Here is a 17,502-nt window from a genome sequence, read left to right as displayed (position 1 = left end):
GGAATTTAAGCTGTGTATTTAATATTCTTATGCTTATTTTCATCATGTCCAATTGTTTGTAGTGCAAACTTCTTTATTAGCTCATTTGACTGTATCACCACATCCACAATTCCTTTAAGTTAACACTGTGTCCCTCAGATTCTGTCCTTTTAACAGGAAAGTAATCATAGCAATTACCTGTATTAATTCTAGAGCACACAGTAAGTTCTCAATCAATGCCAGCAATTGTTATTAACACCATTTTAATTTTTTTTCCCAGCACCTTAGGCAAGAGTTGGAAGTTCTTAGTAGTAGCTGTTTACTTACTTAACAAGAAGGGGAAGTCTTAGTTAACGCCCTGGAGAAAGCAAAGGAGAAACTGTTCAGTATAGTACAATACCGGAAACCTAGGCTTAGAGGCCCACCCCTTCTTTGGATATACCAAAGGTCACTTGGCACATAAATGAGCCTAGAGGAATTCCCTCTCACTGCTGCTTGAGGATCGCAAGAGGATCTGGCTGAGCGGTGTGGGCAGGTAAGTTTGAGTTTGTGAATAGTTCCTTTGCTAAAGAGGGCTGTCAGAGGCATAATTATTAGAGAAGGTGTTTGTAGATTTTGAAACAAATAGTAATACATTTAGTCCAAGTAAGTCCTTCAACAATTTTTAAACATTCCTTTTTGATATTCCACATGGAATCTGAACTTGATAAAGTTGGCTGTACCCCAGTCCCCACAGGGACCTGTCGCCTATCTTCTTGTTTACAGAGATGAGATTTAAAGACTTTCCTTCCTTTGGGTCTTGGTGGTTAAAAGAATACTCTCTCTTCTTCATCTAATAGCTAAGAAGAGGTCTGTTAACTGTTAATAGTGGGAATCGCAGAGACATAGTATCAAGTTTTCTAACAATGACCTTGTAGTTAATCTTATATATAAAATACTGTGGTCATTTTATAAATGTTAGCTGCTTTGGATTATTTGTATAGTGTTAGTTGTACTATGAAAATTTGCTTATTAACCAAGTTTAACCTTCTTAGATTATTACTGGCTTTAAATCCATAGACCTAACACTGCCAAATTTCTGTGCAAACATTTTATTTGGGACCTAAAAGGAATTTGAATGTGTGTATTTAAAGTATTTAAAAAAATAAATCCACATATATTAATGGAACTTGTAAATGTTTAGTCAACTATTGGAAGTTTCTAGAGAACAACTGTTCAAGGGGAGACCCACTCTCCAGTCCTCCTTCTGTCTCTTTTAGGCAGAAGCTATCTTTCTCTCAATAAAATTTTCCTATTCTTAACAACAACAACAATAAAAACAACTGTTCAAAGTCCAAGTTTATAATTGTGATGTTTTAAATATCACATTTGAGTTTTGTGACAAACACCTGTGATTCTTAATATATGGAGGTCTCTGTATCTCTTTTATTTTTGTGGCTCTTGGTTTATTTGTTGCATTTAATTTTTTTCAGAAGAAACCTTTTTGTTATTGTTCTGTTACTAGTAATTACATGAAGGTTAAGGTTGATAAATTTAAAAATAAACATTATCTGATAACATTGTCACTGAACATACTAGATAGAAAGCAAAGGTAAATAACTAGTTAAGTTGACTGTTTTGGTGCTGGGAAATGTAGTGTGTTCAGCAGTTTAGTACCTTGAGTATGACTAATTGATCTTTTTCTATGGAAATACATTCTTACATGTGTTGATTTTTTTGGTATTGTGTCTATTATTTCCTAAGACACTTCTGTACCACATAAACTACCCACAGGAACATCCCACCCATCTTTTGGTGGCATAAACAGGTGAGTTTCCTTGAAACGTTTATAGCCTGATTTACTCCTACTCTGGCTGGAAAGCTTCGCTCAGCTCTGTTGGCTAGATTCCAAGGCAAGTGTCAGTGTCACGCGGATTATAAACCCATATAGTTTCTAAGAATGGAATGTGAAATATTTTGTTCTTTGACCTGGGTGGCCTCATTTCCAGGAGGATATCTTTGTATATACTGTACCTAGAATGGTTTAAAAGAGGTTTCAGTTTTTCAGCAGCTAGATTTGGAAACAGTTTCTTCAGTTTACCGTAAGTAAACTGTGTATTAGAAGAAATGATGAGAAAGAGGTCAAGCTGTTTCGTCTTGTTTCTGTATAAATAATTCTGAAATAAACTGTATAGGGAAGGCTCCTATCTAGTTTACTTTTCAGGGATGTCATTTGTCACTAATTCATCAAGGTAGGTAAGTTTAGTGAAGGAACTGCCTTGAGGTTTTAAGGAGATGAAAGTCAGTTCATTATATTTTAGCCTTTTAAATTATTGTGAGTTGAGCTGTATAAAAACATCAGGCAGGGATATAGTAAAGTAGATGAGATAGTCCTTTGCTTGTTTACCCTGTAGGATATTTTTAATTAAACAACTAAGTATTTTAAAATGTCTTTTTTATTGTAGAGCATAGGTTTATGTATTATTTTCAGTTGCTTGGTTTGACATGAATGTACTTAGAAATTAAATGCTCGCCTAGATGAAATTATAATTCTTCTTTTGGTTATATTTGTGCCTTTTGTATACAGTATCTTAGGTACAGAATATATTAACTAGATTTGAGGATTTGATTAGAAAAACTTAGGGTAGTTTTAATTGTCCATGTTTTGTCTCAAACCTCAAAACAATTGGCCCATTATTGAGCCTCTACACTTGGTAGTGTAAGATCCGAACAGAATGGATTGCATTTTCTTAAGCTTACCTCAGACCACCAGTGAGTGTTTGTTCAAAAATGGTTTGCTTCTAAGACTATTTGCCTATGTATTCTTGATTACTAGAAATACATTGTGTAACATATTTAGACATAATTCAGAATGATAATGTTTAACATTGCTATTTATATGACTCCACTAGATTTAAATCTCTGGTTACAATGCTTGTTGTATTCTTTACTGTCTTTCATTGTTTTTAAAGGGCTTTTTGTTATTTTCCAGATAGCTTTTGTTTAGTTCACCACTTCATATAATTTATGTCCATTCAATAGAGCTGGGAGTATCAGTCTTAGGCACAAAGTCGGGGGGTGTGAGTGAGGGAAGCTGGCCTGCTGCTCTGGCCTGGCAGGCCAAAGACTGATTCAATTCTCTTCACTTATTCAAAGTGGGTCCCTGAAAGCCAGCTCTATTTTGCCCATTCTTACCTCACGCCACAGTTTTCTGGCTAGAAGTTGTTAGTGGATTCCCATTTCCTATCTTATGAAATTCATTGTGTGGTGTGTGGTTTATCATTTGTGGTCACATGTCTTAGTTTGTGTCCTAAATTTCTTGTTCTTTATCTATTATGGTTTCTATTTCCTGCCTCTTGTTCTTTGCTCAGACTGTAATTATGAAGTCTCTCCTTCATAACCAGAATTTACTTCATCCATAAGGGCTGCTGACCACCACCACCATCAGCCTTCCTTGTCTTTTTCTGAAGCATTGAAAATAACATTTTGTACTTTTTGCATTTTCTTTTGGTACTTTGGGTTTTACCTTAGGTTATATTTATTTTTATGCATGTTATAATGTTTTACTTCCATGACGTTGACTGAGTTTAAATGATTAAGTTATTTAAACACTTTCTCTTAACATGATAGACAGGGGATAATTTTATCTTGTTTCTCCTGTGTTGCCTAGTAGATGTTTGATATAAATATTTGGTGACTTTTGGGTGAGTGTGGTGGTACACACCTCTGATCCCAGCACTTAGGAGGCTGAGGCAGGAGGATTGCTGTGAGTTCAAGGCCAGCTTTAACTATGGTGAGACCCTGACTCAAAAAATCTAACCAACCAACCAAATAAATATTTGGTGACTAATAAATCATGATGAAGTGATAGCATAGTTATTACTGACTAGCAGACATTGGCTTCTCTGGACATTTGAGGGCAGGTATAAAGAAATGAAGTGGGGCTTTCTGAATTAGACATGACCCTGGCAGAGGGATTTAAAGACGCAAAGCTGTAATTAAGAAATGTTTTAGGTAAAATTGAAATAAACATTCCATTTGACCCAGCTGTGCTTTTACTGAATATTTACCCAAAAGAGTTAACTTCATATTGCGGCGATATATGCGTACCTATATTCATAGCAGCACAACTCACAAAAGCTAAATGTTGGAAGTGACCCAGATGTCCAACAGCAGATGAGTGGATGAAAAAAGTGTGGTACATGTATGCAATGGAGTACTATTTAGCCATAAAGAAGGATCAATTTGAGTCATTTGTAGGAAAATGGATGCACCCTGAGACCATGTTAGTGAAATAAATCAAGTCACAGAAGGTTAAATATTCCCTTATATGAAAAAATCCAAGGTATAAATACAGAACAAAAGGAGAGGTGAGTGATAAGAAAAAAAAATGTTTTAGATAGTGTTGCATGATGGCTTAGTACTAACAGGAAAAGACTGTGTGTTCTAGGTAAAGACCTCCGGCGGGTGGGAAGTGGACCCAGCAGGTGGGAAAGAGACAAGCACCACAGGCTTTACAGGTATGAACTACAGTTCTCACCCATGAGTTCGTAGCTTGGGAATAAATACGGTTAGTCCTGCTATAATGCTCGTTGTGAAAATGGGAATTTGTTCTTATGTCAGGGACTAATCTGAGCATAATGTGAATCTCCTGTGCTCATGCACAGTTTCATCTGGGACATAGCAGGTGAGCACAGAATAGCTCACCTGGCTGACTCACAAGTGCACAGGAACACACCTTAGTCACCCGGCAGCCTTGCCTCTCCTCATAGCCTGAGCCACGCCCTCCCCATTTCATGTTTCCACTTCCTGTGTGATCTCAGCCGGCTCATCTTCCGCCACTTTGCAATCATAAAGTGCAGCCTTCTCACGTCCAGTTCCACGCACAAACCAGACCTTTTTCAAGGTAGTGCCGTATTATTGCAGTTTTAAATTTTTTCAGCCATTTAACATCTATACAGTGTACTACAATCTTTATTAGGTTCTTTTATATTTTTTAAATGAGACACTGAAGGAGTTTTGTACATGTGTGTTATACCTCTTTATTAAACTCTATGGTTTTAATTAAGTGGCTTTGCATAGCATCATGATTTTTAGAAGTGCACATATCACATTTAGGAGAACATACTGCAGGTGAACTGATTCTTCCTCCCTCTCCCCACCATGAAAGACACTAAATAGTCCCTGTAAGGAATAACACAGGACAACAGAGAAACAAACTGAAGAAGTTGTCTGACCAGTATATTGTTTTTAAAAACAGGTATAAACTTATTGATTGGTAGGACTAAATAGAGTATCTTGAAAGTGAATAGAGGCTGAAAAGTAAGCATACAAGGCCTGTGGCCCCCCTCCTGTGAAAATATATCTTATCCTTAAGAGATAGCAATTATGTTCAACATTTTAAAGCCTCTACTATGTGCTCATCTAACCATGAAAAGTGCTTGACGTGGATTATGCCAGGTTATCCTCACGAACTCTATCCAGGAGGTATAGTTGCAATCTGTTTTACACATGAGGAAAATGAGGCTGAAAGGGGTTAAGTTACCCAAAGTCAGCGACTCACAGTGGCAGTGCCCATCCTTGAATCAGATCTGATTCCTGTGTCTTAGATCTTAGTGGTCTCTTACAGTCCTGTAGATTATAGATTGGTGACTACATTGTTGTGCAACTTGCTCTGCACTTAATTAGCATTTCTGGCATCACAGGCTGTTTTGACTCCTGTGATAGACAAAGAACAGAGATGCTCAAGCTAAGAGAGCTCAGGTCGCCAGAAGCGGAGTGATAACTGAAACTGACTCTGAGGCCTGATTTAGAGTTTTCCTTGGAGGTTATACAAAAAAATACCGAAAATTAGACAATATGGGGCTGAGATAATGACTATACTATGAAAAAGGAAACAACCATTGTGTTGGGAGTTGGAGGAGAAAACAAGAATTTGCAGTGGTATTTTCAGACTGAAAGGGGCCAATGTAGTGGAGACTGAGCATTAGGCACCTCTAACTATGTGTGAAAGCCCAACAAGTTCTCCTTAGCGTTGATTTCAATGCAGGGTTACAGCAGGAGACCTGTGAGCTCACAAGCATACACCAGTTCTGCTGTAAAGCTGATAAGAAGTCTAGTGAGAACAGTCAGAGAAGAGAAGAATAGAAGAAGATGCCAAAAGTTCCTTTATTTGTGTAGCCGGTAATCCATATGCAACTGAGGTCCAGTAGGATTACAGCGGAGCTGAAGAAGTCCTCTTGTCTAGTGATACTGTAGCACAGTATGTTATGTGTGGGGTGATACAGTGGGAAGAAACCTCCTGTGTTGCCAGTTGTGTAGGAGCATAGCACATGCAGTTATGAAGATCCATTATAAGTGACCATGTTAGCCAGATTATGTATTTAGTATATTATACCTTTTATCGTTTTAGAGTACATTCCTATGTGTACGTATAAAGAGAAGTGATCCCAGCAGACTAGGAGGCTGAGGCAGGAGGATTGAAAGTTTGAGTCTAGCTGGGGCATCTTAGTGAGACTCTTTCTAAAATGAAAAATGAAAAGGGCTGGTTCTGTAGCTCAGTGAGAGGACCCAGGGTTCAATCCCCAGTGTCAAGGGAAGAAAAAAAAAAAGTGAACTGTGAAACAGCTTTTGGCAGGTCCCTGGTGAAAGATTCCAGAAGAAGTCATTGGTGGGTCCCAGAAGGCAACAGCTCCATATGTGTCCTGGTCCTGGTGAGTGCTGGGGGTGCTGTCATGGTGACAGTGGTCATCCTGACCCTGAGGGAGGCCCCAGGCATTCGGGTCACCCCATGCTTACTTACTGACTCACAGAGCAGCGCCCAGTCCTGCAGGTTCCATTCATGGTCAGTGCCCTGTAAAGCCACCCCCACTGAAGAAAGGTTTTATACTGTATCTTTGTACCTCTCCCATATTTAGATATGTTAGATATATTAGACACATAATACATTGCATTCAAGTTCCCTGCAGTGGCCAGGCCAGTAGAATAGCATGCTGTCGAGCTTGTGGTCCAGTTGCAGCTGGTCCTCCCTTGCAGCCAGCTGTGGAGTGGGCTGTGCCATTCCCTCAGTGATGGAGCCCACTGACCACACCTGCAACCTGTCAGAGAGCTGGTTAGGTGACAGATGACCATACTTCCTCTGTAACATGTGATGTATCTTTCTTTAGGTAATGAGTTACCTCCCAAGGCCTAAGGTTGTGTACTTGTGCATATATTAAAGTAGTATTTGTTTAACTGATGTTTGATAGCATTCCACTGGATATACATTAAGATCAAGTAAAAGGAAGTAAGGGCAGGATTTATGTGTCTCTACCAATTTAAAACAAAGTCACAGCAAACTATAGCTAGTGGCCTGTTTTCTTTCTAGAAGCCAAGTATTAAAAAAATTTAGTAAGTTATTACAAAGTACAAAATAGATATTGCCAGAGACAATGACTAAAGTATTTATAGTCCAGTCCTGTACAGAAATCTGTCCTAATGTATAGCCCTTAAAGCAAAAAATAGTAATAAAACCATGGTCTTTTTTGGAGGGGGGGGCTTATATTTTCAAACACACACCCTGCCCCTTACATGTAGGAAGGAACTGGTAATTAGTTAGGATATTTTGTTAAGTGCTTTGCATCCTATTTATTTCTCACACCCTGGAGAGATGTTATAACCATTTTATAAATAAAGAAACAATGCTTGTAGAGGCTAACTCTATAATTTCATGTCTGTTTATCAGGCTTATTCCAGATAAGACAGTGATAAAGAAAATTGATACCTAAAAGTGAGTGTAGACTTCAAAATTCTGACTTGAAAGTAAGTATATTATCCAACATGAACATTTTTACTATAGTGTCTCAAATATAGAATAAATAATAGGCATACTAAAAAAATAAGACAGGTTGCAGAATTGTATAATTTCATTATACAATTTGCATGTTAAGAAATATCCTTAGATACATTGTAGAAAGTGATAGAATGTACAAAGGACAGAAAATTCAAGTTGCATATTAAATTTCTTCTTTTTTAAAAAAAAATAATTTTATTTGTACTTATAAGGTATACAATGTAATGACATTCATTGTTGGAAATTTGTACCTTTACATAATCTTAGTTCTTATTTTTTTCCCCTTCCCACTTCCCTCCCTTCAACCCCTTCCTCCCTAAAAGTTTTTCTTTTTTTTTTTTTTTTAATTTGCCTAAAAGAAAGATATGGCTTAAAAATTTTAACCTGAAATGAAAAATAGGTAAATATGTCTGCTTCAGTATAAAATATACAGAGTAACAATGTAATTTTGAAAAGCAGACATTAAATATACTGGCCCACGTGTTCAACTGTAAAGTTTTAGGAGGAAAATTTCCAGTTACTATGAAAGCATATAAGGAGAGCATCTTAGATGGGTCTGTAAGGGAATGACTTGGAAGGAGGGTCCATTTAATCTGAGAGATACTAGTTAGGGAAGCAAAGATGAAGGGAATGAATAGGCACAGACAGTGCTAGGCTTTGAGGAGATAAAGGGCTGGGATATTCAAGGAAACATGAAAGAAGGCTGTTGTTCTTCCAAAAGTAAAAGGACAGAAATTACACCTGTTTGGCTCATTACTGTAAATCCAGATTTGTAAATACAGTGCCTACTGTAAGTAGTGAGCCTTCAGACAAATTTATTAAATGCAGGAAGAATACACAGACAGTTTGCTGGGATTTTCATGGCATGATTGCAAGTACAGAGATTACTTGGAGAAGACTCCTACTCTCCTCTCTGAAAGCAGTTTGCTTTAAGCCCCTGAGATTGTGGGCAATCCTACGAGGTTACCCCAGGCCACTTGCAGCCCAGCTTTCCCAAACCTCTACTGCTATCCTGGCATCTGAATGGTGCTTGTCTTGGAGAGAGTCACCCAGGCGGCAGGAAAAACGGATGTAAAGTGCTTCAGTTGGATCTGCTCCTGAGGAGAGGTGAGCTCACATTACTAACATCAGTCTGAGGCAGGGTGTGTGTGTAAGACACTTTTCTAAAGCAGCCAGTGGAGGAAGGTGTTCTGTCCTGGATCCCGGGCTCCGGTGATCCTCACAACAAAACAACACAGACAATCAGGCTCAGAGAGTTAATAAAGAAGTTTAAACACTCAAGTGCTTCCAATTAGTAGAGCTTTGTCTTCAAAATCATATGTAAGCTTTTAAATGGAGGTAATTTCATTTATAGGTTTGGGTTTATTGAGATATTTATCAAGTAAAAGGAGAACAGAGAGAGGGTGGCATATTTCCCAGATCAGGGAAGTATGACTGCAATAACTAATAACAGTCGCTGAATTAGACACCATTAACATCATAACTGGCTCTTTTCCAGTGGCAAAGAGTATTCTAACTACTGTAGTGAACAGGTGATTTGCTGTAAAGCGTCAGGTTAGGCTGGGGTTTTAGCTCAGTGGTGCCGCCACCTGCCTCTCAAGTGCAAGGTCCTGAATTCAATCCCTGTGTACCAAAAAAGAAAAACAAACAAACAAACAAACAAACAAACAAAAAAGCCACATCAGGTTGGTAGTTTTTAAAGGAAATTGCATACATGTTTCTTATGTATTTTAGATGAGTCTGACATACTTTTATTAAAATCATTTTGTAATTCCTATTCCTGTTGATATTTGATATAGAACTTAATAGCAGGCTCATTAGTTATTAAAGAAAAATCTAAATATTCTCTTATCACTTTAAACATTTGCAATGGATAGATTTTCTAAAGCTACTTTTGGAGTACTAATGTATTTTATCTTGTGCAGTGGATATTTTTTCTAAAAAATATATTTATTACTTTGTTTAAAAGCTCAATTAAAACGGGAAAAGTATAGACAAAATTTTTTGAGCCATTTTATAAAAGATCCACTTTTATAATAACATTCATTCTAAATCATTGTATATAAAGTAGTTTTACATATACATTGCTTTATTTTATTGCATTGTGAGATTTGTGTGTACTGGTGGAGCAATGCCATTTGACTAAAGGGAAAATTAAGGATCTGTGAGAAATGACATTTCCAAAAGGCACAGCCACATAACATTAGAGCTGAATCAGGACTTATAAAAGTTAGTAAAAACTGGATAAGCATTGTGGCAGTGTTCCCCATAATCCCAGCACTCTGGGAGGCTGAGGCAGGAGAATTGCAAGCTCAAGCCCAATTTGGCCAACTTAGCAATTTTGCGAGACCCTGTCTCAAATAAAAATGAGTTGGAAATTAGCTCAGGACTAAAGCCCTGTGTTCAATCCCATGTTACAAACAAAACAAAACAGCAAAGCTGGAGCAATATTGCCTGTCTCCATCTCTCTTTTTCTGTTTCTCTTCTCCCCCTGGCTTAAAATTTTTAGATTTCATAAAATTTTTTTTTGATCATTTTTGAGACAGACTCTTGAAGCGTAATCCAGGCTGGCCTTGAGGTCTTGAATTCATGATCTTCCTACGTCACCCTCCCTGAGTGCTGGGATTATTGGTGTATGCCACCACACTCAGCTAGATTTTGTAATTTAGTGACTGTGTGTATATGTGTTTTATCTTCATTAAAGTGGAATGTATTCAAAATCTGGTTTAGTTTAAATTTTTAAATGTATATATTCATTTATATGTATGTGTGCATGTGTGTGTACTTACAGAAAATTAGGACAGTTTTAGTTTATAAATCTCTCTGCAGTGGAAGTTCTTTATACCTTTTGTGGCTATAGTAAGATGTAGCCTGAAAAAACAGACTGTATCTGATAGACTTGTAGGCATGCACTAGTTCATTTTTTTTCTCATATTTTTTTGGGGAAACTACTGTGGTAAAATACTGTATACGTAGCATTTTATCCATCTTTAAATACACAGTTCATTGGCATTAAGAGTATCATTTATACAGCCTTTACCACCATCTCCTCCAGAATGTCTTCATCTTCTCAGACTGAAAGTGTGGACTCATTAGACAGTAACCCCATGTCGTACACCCTACTTTCCTGGGCAGCCTCCTTTGTATTTTCTGTCTCTTGAATCTGTTTTAAGTGTCTCATTTATCCTTCTCTGACTGCCTTATTTCAGTAAATACATTGACTTCTAAGGTTTGTCCATGTTGTAGCATGTGTCAGAATTTCATTCCTTGTAGAAGCCAAATGATATTCCCATTATATGTACGTGGCAGTTTGCTTATCCATTTATTCATGTATCGACAAGGCTTGGGTTTCTTTCACCTCTTACCTGTTGTGAGTAAAGCTGTTATGAACACGTGTGTACAAGTATCTGTCCTTCCAGTTCAGTGCACCCACGGGGATTATTGGATCATATACCCTGTAGTATTTGTTTGATTATTTCAGGAATCACTATATTGTTTTCCATAGCACTATAGAGCTGTTTTATAATGGGAAACAAGAAAAAAACAAAAAGCAGTAACAAAAACTTCCTGTTCTCTTACTCTGTGGAATTTTAAAATGAACTTTTCTAAAACAGGATGAACGTAATAGCATCATTGGATTTATTATGTAACTAAGAACTCTCGGAATCGTGTCCCTGTAGATTTTTGGTAGGCATATTTTACATTAGTTAAAATCCTAGGTTCTCTTTCAAGAACTATGGAGTTTGAACAAATTACAGAGATGATGTAGGTGAGTCCTACTTTTTTAAAGATACAGTAGAATGCAGTTGGAAAAATTTCCATAGGAATGAAAGAAATAAAATTATCTCAAAATTAGTAAACTTTGCTTCCTGACCCTGTCTTCCAAAGTACTCCAGGGGGCTGGCAGTGTAGCTCAGTAGTAGAGTACATGCTTAGCATGCATGGGACTCTAGCTTCAGTCACCGGCACCAAAAACTAAACAGCACAAAGGAACGCTTCCAGATGCCTCCATAGTTGTTTCCTTAAACATTAGTAATATGATCATTAGTCTTTTTTTGGCTTGCCATATCTAAAAATAGGCCCTTTAGGTGATTATAAGGCCTCTCACAATCTGGCATCAAGCTTTTCTCCACACTGTCTTCTTTTTATAGCCCTCTCTTGAAGCCCCACTGGACAAAATACCTCAGTATTCCCTGAAACGCATACCCTTCCATATACCATGCCTTTCATATGTCCAGACTGTCGTCTTACTGCCTATATGCAGCCAGTTTGGCCCACTGTGCTGTCTTTTAACATCTGTTTCCGTTGCCTCTTCCTCTAAAACCTACAGACAGCTGCCTTCGGCACTATGATGATAGCATTTGCTAAAAGGTGTTGCAGTGATGTGTTTACATGTCTGTCTTCCTGAGCCCCTGTTCTCCAAAGAGAGGAGCCTATTTGTTGTATGTCCACATGCAAAGCACAATATCTTGTAGTTGATACATTTCTCAAAAATAATAAATGGATTTCTTGTGTGATTTTTCTCACTTTGTAGGATGTTTACTTATAATAAATAATAGTTTCATGTATAATCTTGTTTCTTTCATGATCTTAGTAGGTGACTTCTTTTTTCTTGCAGCAGCTTGCTGCTGCTCCAAATCTGCAGATTTCTTACATTTCTGGGCACAGAACTTACTTTGTAGGCATTCTCATATCACTCTAGCATCCTATTGCAGGAGAAACTGTGTAATAATAATTCATACTTAGATGTTGGTGGCATAATGTGCTATTACTCTGAGAATGTTTATAGTTTAAAAGTGGCTCCTACGGACAAAATGTTTAACTTGAAGCAATGAATTAATTTTCAGGCATTGATCTTCTTTCACTGTGCCACTAGGGTAAATGGTGTATTTCAAGGAAACAGGGTGACTCTCTTGGCCCTAAAATCAGAGCAGCCATTCAGGCTTCCAAGAACACATGTGGACCTTGAGCCACCCCCGTGGGGATGACCTGTTTCTTAGGCTGCTGCTCTGAGGCCTTATTCCCTGAAACTTATGTCCCCAGGCTCTGTGGGATCACTTTATACCTATTACACTGCTCCTGGCCATCTTCAGGTTAGAGAGATGGTGCTTACTCCGGAGGGCTTAGTCTGCCTCCCTGGCTGCCCAGGAATCCTTTTTCATGTATTTAGAACTAGAAATAGGTAGTCACTTAATACTAAACCAGTTCCTAGGAGCAAGTTGAACACATGAATGCATAATTATTAACTGGTTTGATGTATAAAAGATGGTTTTCCTATGGAAAGCAAAATACTGCAGGAGTCAGATGTTTGAACTCTTTCCTGGCTAGATTACTCAAGAGGAAACAAACACTAAGATTCCATTTAATTGCTTGTTACTTGGAAGAAGGAAATGTTATGTGTATTTTGCTCTCCCAAGAGCTATGTTGAGGGCAGTATCATTCTGAAGGTTTTTTTTAATAGGTCTGTAAGATATTTCCAGTGTTTTAGAACTCAAAAACAAGTAAGGCTGCCATAAATGTAGCCGTACAGGAGAAGGTTTCAAAGCTTATCTTTAAATAGTTGTTCTTGTAGTTGGAAGACTATTATTTGTACTCAAGTTCTGTTGCTGTACTAGTCATGTTTGAACTTACAGACCAATGTCTAGAGGACAAACCTGAATCTAGGAATGGTATGTGAAATGTTAATTCATATCTGTGCATATGTAATTTTGTGTCCTTTCACGTGTTAATAGGCATTCTAAAGGATCTAGGAGTTGTCATACACCACAGAAACAGTTTGATATCTTCTGTTGATCTCTGCATATTCAAAGTTTTACCATGTACTGTGCTATGGTAGGCAAGGGCTTTTCCTGTGCCTCCATTTCCCCATCTTTTTTTTGGTCCTGGGGATTGAACTTGGGACCTTGTGCTTGCAAGGCAGGAAGTGGCGCCACTGAGCTAAATCCTCGGCTCCCCATCTGTTTCTGAAACAAACAATAATAGTACTTGCTTATCAGAGGAGTTGTAATTATCAGTCAGATTGATGCATTCAAAGATTTATAATGATGTTTGACATATGTGTATAAATACATATGGAATTGATAAGGATTATTTGTTTTTGTAAATTATTATTAAACATAACTACACAATTGATTTAGAGGGGAGAAAAGAATTACTTCAAAAGTAATAAGTGACTCTTGTGAAGCCAAAGATATTAGTTAATTTCATGGGTTAAAATCATAAAGTTGTTTATTATCACTAAGTGATTCTTGTGTAAAGGGAAATATATACAGGTAATCTGTGGCTTATCCTTTGTAATATAGCTTAGATTATCAGTTTCTGACTTTTTAAAGTCTTCCCTCCTATGACAAGATAGTACATGTTTATAGAAAGCCTTATACTTTGCAACTTGACTAGCTATGGAAAATATATCTCTTTTGTCCATTTTGTGTTAAAGTTCAATTTTGTCTAATCACTGTTCAAAAGAAGTGGCACTTGTATGGACTTCCTTTCAAGAAAAACACTGGGTGTTTCAGGAAGTGGTCTTAGTGAGTCAGAGGATAACACTTTTTCCTCTGAGTCAGTTTTGAACCTCCTCAATGTAAATAGGCCCACTTCTACCAAAGTTCTGCTTTTCAGATCAGATGTTAAAATCATTTTTGACACACGATCACACTAAGAATGGTGTCTTACTGGTATTTCCACTTAGTACTGGTCTTATCTAATTGTGACTGTAGAAAGTGTATCAATAAGCTCCTTTTTAAAAAAAGGTTTCAATTTAATTCTGTACTTCTAATTTAGTTTCTGTTGCACATCATTTTTTTTTTTCAGAAAGGAGTAGGGTCAGGTCATTGTTGATATAAATTTTGGAAAAATTTATATTGGTGATAATACTCCTTTTGATCACTAGAATTCTGAGTCTTCTTTTAACACAGGTATATGACATGGTCTATAGTACAGTGACAGCAGAGGGATTATTTAGCAAAACTACCAGTTTGTCACACCCCAGAGTTGTATAAGCAGAAACAAAAGAATGAATTAGAATGGCTCTTCATAGTCACATTTAAGAATGTTAAGCATCATAAATAAACACCAGATGAATGGGTGTTGTTGACATGGAGTTGGTCAGGAACAACTTAAAATGTAATCGGTGACATTATTTACTCTGCCATGTGTTTCTCTTCACATGAATTAATTTGTAAAGAAATTATTTCTATTTCTCTGGATCAGAAAAATAAAATAATTGACGGGTAGCTAGGTAGCTGTAGAAATTTATTGCACATGATCTGTGGATCCTTTTGCATGGATTCTTCATTTTACAGATGAGAAAACTGAGGCTCAGACGTGGTAACGACTTGTCCGAGGTAACAGCTAGATGGCAGCGTCGAGATTTCCATTCACATCTTCAAACTCTAATTTCGTTGTCGCAAAGAGCACTATATACAATAAAAGCATTGGAATATTCTCAGTAAGCTTTTATTGATTACAATCGTCCTGAGAAAACCAACCCAAGCGTATTTTCCTTCTCAGCAGGCGTATTCCTTTCCTTATGGGGAAATGGGCTTTGGGTGTTGGGGATCTGCCATATGGGCCAGCTTGCTCCTCCTGCCTCTCTTCGAGCAGGACCATCTTTGTTAACCAGAGTAGATTCCTGTCACACGAGCCTGGGTAAGGTCTGAAGAGCATCAGACAGATAGGTTTGGGATGGCTTGTGGGTGTTGCTATGTTACATCTTTGCTCGTTTATATTAGGAGATTGGTAGTTGGTCCTTTTGCCATTTTTTTAACCTAAAGTATGTTGGCTGTGATTATTTGGAATTAGTGGTTTTTCTGTGTGACATCTGTAGTCACTGCAAGAATATGCTACTTTGTTTTATCCTGTTTCTTTCATGGTAGGCAAGCAGCCATGTGGCTCTTGGCAAACCTGGCCTTCCCTGAGGTCTCAGCAGTTGTAGTTGAGATTAAGCTCCATTCTTATAAACATGGAATCTCCTATCTCTTGACATTTCCTAGAAGAGTCTGTGTTTTGTCACCCTGGAATGGGGCAGCTCACTTGGTAGGAGAGCAGGGAATCTAGTTTTGAGTGTACTGCTGTGTGCTGTTACCTGCTAGTCCCAGGGCTACTTAGCAGCCACATTGTTTTAGCCACACACACAAGTATGATAACAGTCTAATCTTTCTTTCTTTCTGTCTTTCTGTCTGTCTTTTTTTGTACTGGGAGCTAACTCAAGTCCTTGTGCTTGCGAGACAGGCGGCGGAATCACTGAGCTAAATACCTGGCCTCGTTATATTTTCTTTTGCTTTCTCACAGGTAGTGTGTATGCATAGGTAAATTTCTTTTCAAAACACAGGTCACTGAGCTAATGTGCTGGCTTTTTTCACTAAGCCAATGTGCTGGATTTTGAAGCTGCAAAAACCCCACTTCTAGGTACTTTACACCTTCATAGTAATTGAATACCCATGAGTTTAAGTGACATGCACAAAAACGCAGAGCTACATGTCATACTAGAAAACTAGGAAAAGCATTGACTTCATTACTCTTTGTAACATGAATTGGACACACCTGAGATGCTCACCCTGGCAAGTCCAGCAGTATTTCCAGAAAGAATGTTTAGGTTCTGGTAGGACTGGTGCTCATCCTCAGAGAGTAGGCCGGATTGGAGACAAGGAGATTGAGTTAGATGAGAATTTGTTTTTCCACTCTATATGGGGGAAGTAAGAAAGTTGGCTGTGATAAGAGAGATGTCTGTTTCCCATGTAGATGAGGGTGGCTTAGCTTAGCAGGGATGGCTGGGAAGGCCCAGACATTCTTACCATTTCCTGAGTGGCTTTTGTTAAAGCTAGAGAGCTAAATATTTTTTATTGTAGACTAGTTAATGTATTTTCTTTCACTTTTTCTTGTTTTTAGAGCATTGCTTTATTCTGCTTTTTCTTTTCTTTTTTTTTTTTTTTGGTACCAGGGATTGAACTTGGGTCCTTGCTCTTACTAAGCAGGCACTGGAACCACTGAGCTAAATCTTTAGCCCTATTCTGCTTTTTCTATAAGATTTGGAATAAGCATTTTCATTTAGTCAATTAATGAAATAAAAGAATAATTTTAAAGGCCCTTTTGGAACTAGAGCTGAACCGTTTTACTGCATTAATTTTAAAGAGTCTTTTATAAAAATGTATGTTTATAGTCATATGTCTCAATTCTCTGTAAAACACATTGTCCTAAAAGATGGGTATGAAAGTCAGCTTTAGTTACACACTTGGAGTATCTTGCCTTAGACAAGCTTTCCATCATAGGCATGAACTCTGCCTTGCAGAAGTCAGGACTGTGTCATGCCCTTTTAGAATGCTGTGCCTTTATCCTTTATTCTGGTACTACCTTTGCTGTTATCTTGTTTCTATTTCTAGTAGTTTTGGTTATCTGTTGTCTTTTTTTCATAAACTTTCAGAATTCAAGTCCTTTTATTTTTTTATATTTAAGTTGGATCAAGTTGTTTTTTTTCCTATGCAGTAGGCTATCATTTGTAACAAGGCATATATTTTAGAATGCTGTGCCTTTATCCTTTATTCTGGTACTACCTTTGCTGTTATCTTGTTTCTATTTCTAGTAGTTTTGGTTATCTGTTGTCTTTTTTTCATAAACTTTCAGAATTCAAGTCCTTTTATTTTTTTATATTTAAGTTGGATCAAGTTGTTTTTTTTCCTATGCAGTAGGCTATCATTTGTAACAAGGCATATATATAT

At 37.5% G+C, this 17,502-nt stretch overlaps 1 protein-coding gene across 1 annotated transcript in view; it reads left to right on the top strand.

Annotated features, from left to right (window-relative positions):
* Positions 1-433: 433 nt before the first annotated feature.
* LOC104856579 (epidermal growth factor receptor kinase substrate 8) overlaps positions 434-17,502 on the top strand; it is a 90,968-nt gene continuing 73,899 nt past the window's right edge. Inside the window, exon 1 of the mRNA XM_010616054.3 lies at positions 434-514. The gene's annotated coding sequence lies outside the window, so the exon portion shown is untranslated. The remainder of the gene's footprint in view (positions 515-17,502) is intronic.

Source organism: Fukomys damarensis, unplaced genomic scaffold, assembly GCF_012274545.1.
Source record: "Fukomys damarensis isolate Sample0158 unplaced genomic scaffold, DMR_v1.0_HiC HiC_scaffold_19, whole genome shotgun sequence".
NCBI lineage: Eukaryota > Metazoa > Chordata > Mammalia > Rodentia > Bathyergidae > Fukomys > Fukomys damarensis.
Note: the sequence above shows the minus strand (reverse complement) of the source record. Positions and strands in the feature narration are given on the sequence as shown.